Source organism: Capsicum annuum, unplaced genomic scaffold (genome assembly GCF_002878395.1).
Source record: "Capsicum annuum cultivar UCD-10X-F1 unplaced genomic scaffold, UCD10Xv1.1 ctg77494, whole genome shotgun sequence".
Lineage (NCBI taxonomy): Eukaryota > Viridiplantae > Streptophyta > Magnoliopsida > Solanales > Solanaceae > Capsicum > Capsicum annuum.
Genome location: NW_025887895.1, coordinates 21,807 through 27,031, shown reverse-complemented (window position 1 = coordinate 27,031; position 5,225 = coordinate 21,807). Strand labels below are relative to the sequence as shown.

Genomic DNA, 5,225 nt, shown 5'->3' with positions numbered 1-5,225 from the left:
GATAGCCAACGTCTTTCTAATCTGAGCCATATCCTTTGAACACTAATATATCTACCAATGTCACCCAAACATATTTCTACTACCTCTCAATGTTATTTGAAGTTGAGCATTTCCCTTGAAGATGAGAATTAGACACGCTAAAACGTGTCAAAGAAGGCTATTGACTTGGCTAATCTCAATTGAAGGCCTACATGATAAAAAGAAACAAAAGATCAACAACAGTAAACAATAGAGAGAGACAGACACAACGGGGAAACAAGTAGTCATGTTGTGGAACTTTTCTGTATTGTCATAGTGAACCATCGCACTGAACACTGAGCTGAATTATAGTCCAGTTAACTCAATAATTTATTTCAAACGAATAAAACCATCATGCAACAAGAAAGGTTGGATTAAATTTGTGGAACACTACCACAAAAAAGAACCAATCCTAGAAGATCACAGCAAAGTTTCAGTAACATAACACAGTGGTAAAAAGGAAACTGAAGAAAAAAGTATCACGTATTTGTTAATACAGACAGAGGCTTGTCCAAAAGTTGTGTTACTTTGATCAGGCAAATCAGTCTTGAGGGTCAAAGCATGACAAACCTGAGATACATTTATTTGTTAGTATCCATACGGTGGTCACTAGATCCTTAACATAGTCAGGACAACGAAACTCATCGTGAAAAAAATCCATGGCTTCTCCCTTTGCAAGAACACTATCTATCCACTGCATGATTTCATGTGAAGCATCAGCTCAAAGCCCAACAATCAAGTGATTTAATGCCATATATCATAATGGAATTTCTTGGGATTTAGATGTCGTTTTTACTGTTGTTGTATCATAATAGAATCATGAGCAAGTGTTCAATCTTATCCGTTGTAACAATATGTAGAACTCACCTCCATGATATGACCAATTGACCATCGAGTCCCAAAATAGGGGACAAATCTATGAAATTTAGTAGTAATCACTAATCACATTAGAGCACCAAATATAATTCACAAGCTTGAATACATATCAATATCAACTTCTTTTAGAAAAATAATCATGTCAAAAACAAGTTTAAATCTAGTTACAGGCCAAACAAACGGAAAGCTTGACGTAAATGAAGTGATTAGGTTACGCTTGAAAATATATCTAGTGTTTAAATTCCAAATCACACAAAGGAAAAGACATGGATGCTATTACAACCCCCACTCATTCTACTGAGCAGAAATTGGACAACTGCAAGAACAAGGTGAAGTTCATTGTATTCACCTGAACTGGAAGTGATTTTGGGACAGGGGAGACGGTCTGCAGTTCATAAATAATACTGCTCCTTAAAATTGCAAAGTTTGAGTAATTTGCAGATATAAATTGCTCTGCTGCTACCTTTGAACTTTAAAACATTCACAGGAAGGGTCACATCATCTTTCTTGTAGAAGGATTTGGTCCCTCATAAACTGAGAGAAAAGTCAAATTAGTTTCACCTTGTCACAGGAAAATTGTTTGCATCAGTCAAAAAATAAGAGAACATTCTTAAATTAAATAACTGTCCATCCAGCCACATGAGAACATTCAAAAATTTGATATAGCTATATCAAAGGAAAGAGAGCTGAGCTACAGATGCTAAGGTTGTATAGAACTTCTTCAAATCGTATCATGGGAAGGAATACTGCCAAATAAATAATATGAAGCATTCACCAACAAATATATCAGGTAAATTGGTGAACACAAGATAACATCCTATTTCTCAAAATTTTCTTGCATGGGAAATTTAAGTCAGTATCTTCCTTATCCAAGTGTCTATTAATTTTAAGCATCTTACCTGTATTGACTCAAGGAGTCCAGAAACTTCTAAATAACATAAATTGCTCTTTTCCTTTATATTAAAAAGTTACCCCCGTGTTAGAAGGAACAGTTCTTATCGAAAAATGACATCCTTGCGCCGGAATTAGTTTCTTAGGCAGGAATGTCAGAGGTAACACCAGAGTTATGTCTACCACTTATTTTTATCAAAAACAAAAAAAAACACCAGGAGTTAAGTATATAGAGTTTGGTTCCGATGATATCCGTGGCGGACCCAGGATTTAGGAGTCGTAGGTGCTCAGGAGGTTCAAACACTTACATTGACACCCAAAGCTATAAGGTTCCGCATGGAAATCAAAGCACCGGGCTATCTTCTTGGTTTCATGATTGCTTTTTTCTATTTTATATCAATTTTTATATATTTGTTATATAATTATACCTATTCTGGGTTGGATTTAATGGGTGACGGAGCACCACAATTTTCAACCTGGGTCCGCCATTGTATGATATTGATTGCCAGTGGTGTTGTTAAAGACTTAATTGAGGTGAGCTCAAGCCGTGAAGCTAGGCGCAGCGCAGGGTTAGGTGCAAGATCTCACTTAGGTGGCGCTTCCATGCAGGCACAAAAGCTCTAAGACGTGCACCTCATTCCTCATGGGCTATATCATGAAGAGTATGTAACTAAACAACAATTAAAACTGTCAAAGTGATACATCAATTGTTAAGAACTATTTGAAAACCAAAAATAAAAGTTCAGTGAGTGGATAAACTTTTACATCTAATGAAATAGGTGATCCTTTTTTCAACAAAAAGAAAAGGAGAATCTGCTATATCAGTGGAGACGGAGTCAAAGGCTCCAAAGCAACATTGAAACGGAATGTAAGATGAGGGAAGAATTGACCGCCTGGTAACCAGTAGAACCGGCCGGAGTATGGTAAATAGCTGAGGACTTGCGTACTCAGCTTGGTAACTTTTCACTCCCAGAAGTCCTACAAAGGAAGTACATCCATTTTACTTTTCTCATCGTCTACTTCTTTTCTTTTCCAACTGTATCAAATAAGTGAAACAATGACCAAACTCTACCAGTGAAAGTAAATCAGACATTTTACCTTTCTCCTACCGCATAGACACCAACATAGTTAGCCTAAGAAGCATAACCAGATCAAAAGACAGAAACTCCCTAACTTCTGTGAAAAATAACTATTGTCACTACAATGATTTCCTCGGGTCTTACCTTGATCAGTAGACAAGTGAATTAGAAGAGAGCCACCATTGCTAAAACTCGACAACCATTTAACAAGAACAGAAGGCACATTAATAGCCATGGCAGCAATACGATCCACTTCGCAGGCACGTAACAGAAAGTGCAGCACAATTAACCACAACATCAGGCTGCTCATTCACATGACAAAGCTTGGTATTAGCTATTATGGACATTTTAACTGGTATAGTAATACTTTTGACCTACTATACAATCCACCAGCTACTTTAGGTATTAATCCAAGATGACAACAAACAGACAGCAAAGACGGCACCTAAATAAATTCAACATCCCTGAGTGATATCAGTTGAGGAAAATAAGAATTTAAAGGGGTACACCTCATAAATATATACATAATTGAAAAAATATCTTCAAGTCATGCAGTATCTTTTTCAATTCTTTCTTTGACCACTCACTTAATGATGTAACACCCAAAATAGACCAATAACAGTTATACAAACCACTTTGACCAATAGCGTAGCCAGATTAATTTAGAGGGAGATTTTTATTTAAGGGATTAACTTGTCAGTGGACCCCACTGAAACAGATGTAGAAACTGTTGAAAATATGCAATAATTGTTGAATAATTTATCTAGCAAATTCTTCATCAACTCCAGCAACTTCTGAAAAATATGCAACAGTTGCTAGAAATTTCATAGTAGTTGTTGAAATATGCTACAAGAAGTTAGTTGCTTAAAATTTCATAGTAATTGTTGAAATATGCTACAGCAAGTACATTAGCAAGTACATTAGTTTCTGAATATTTTGAGATAATTGTTGAAATATACTATAACAAGTACGTTTGTTGTTGAATGTTTGATAACAATTGCTAAAATATACTAAAACAAGTATGCTTGTTTTTGAATGTTTCGTAGCAATTGTTGAAATATGCTACAATAAGTGCATTTATTGTTGAATGTTTCATAGCAATTGTTGAAATATGCTACAACAACTATATTAGTTGTTGAACATTTCATAGCAATTGTTGCATTATGCTATAGCAAATACGTTAGTTGTTGAACGTTTCATAGCAATTGATGCATGAAAACAATCAAAATTGAGTTAAATAATCATTGATTGATTGGATCAATCATATTTAATGATAAATAGTGTGATATTAGTATAATTTAAGAGTAAAAGTCAGATTTCCATAGCGAGTAAGTTGCTACAATTTCATAACAATTCAGCAACTGTTATATATATTCTTGTAGTTGCTGCAGTGGATGAAGCATTTACTAGATAAATTATTCAACAATTGTTGCATATTTTTCAGCAGTTGCTACATCTGTTTCAGTGGGGTCCACTGACATTGTAAAAAAGAGTTCCACTGTTAGTGGATTAACGTTTTTCTGATTATTTAAAGTTTATGAAGGGTCGCCTGATTTATTTAAGCTTTCGTCTTTCACTGTAACGTGCTCTAAAAAAGGATCGATTCGTAAGAATTTATTATACGTAATCTTATTTCATATTATTTGAAGCTTATAGATTATTAAATATATAGCTTGTCTTAGCAATTGAATTTGTTCGAATCTGTACGTATAATATTATAGCTCCATCCTTATCAAACTGTCACTCACAGGTGACAATGTGAAAAATATTTAGGTAGAAAAAGTATAACATAGTTTGAATTGTTGGGACCGCGTGTAATTTCACCAAAACTCCGCACTAGTATGATATTGTTCGCTTTGGGCCAAGCCCTCACGGATTTGTTTTTGAACACCTCCCAAAAGGCCTCATACTAGTGGAGTTGGGTGACACCTTAAATATTGGACATGTTTCTTCTATTTCTCCGATGTGGGATTGATTTGCTTACCAACAATCCTCCTCTCAAACAAAGACGACACCACTTGTGACCTCCCCTCTCAAACCAAGACGACACCACTTGTGACCTCCCCTTCAACGATAATCCATTTGATCTCGCAAACCATCTTGTACCGCCACTACCAAACAGTTGGACACGCCGCTTGACCACCACATTTGATCTTCGCTAACCATCTTGTACCGCCACTACCAAATAGTGGGACACGCCGCTTGACCACCACTTGTCAAGAAGACTTTCGACATAAGGCATCAACCGTAGATCTTGACTACTAGGTCACTTCACATGATCTGCCAAACATCTTGTACCGACGTTATCACACAATGGGACATGCCGCCTGACCACCACTCGCCAGGAAGACTTTCGACACA

General features: G+C 36.1%; 1 pseudogene; it reads right to left on the bottom strand.

The window, feature by feature from the left end:
• Positions 1 to 369: 369 nt before the first annotated feature.
• Positions 370 to 3,323, bottom strand: LOC107864828 (annotated as a pseudogene).
• Between the last annotated feature and the right edge of the window lie 1,902 nt (positions 3,324 to 5,225).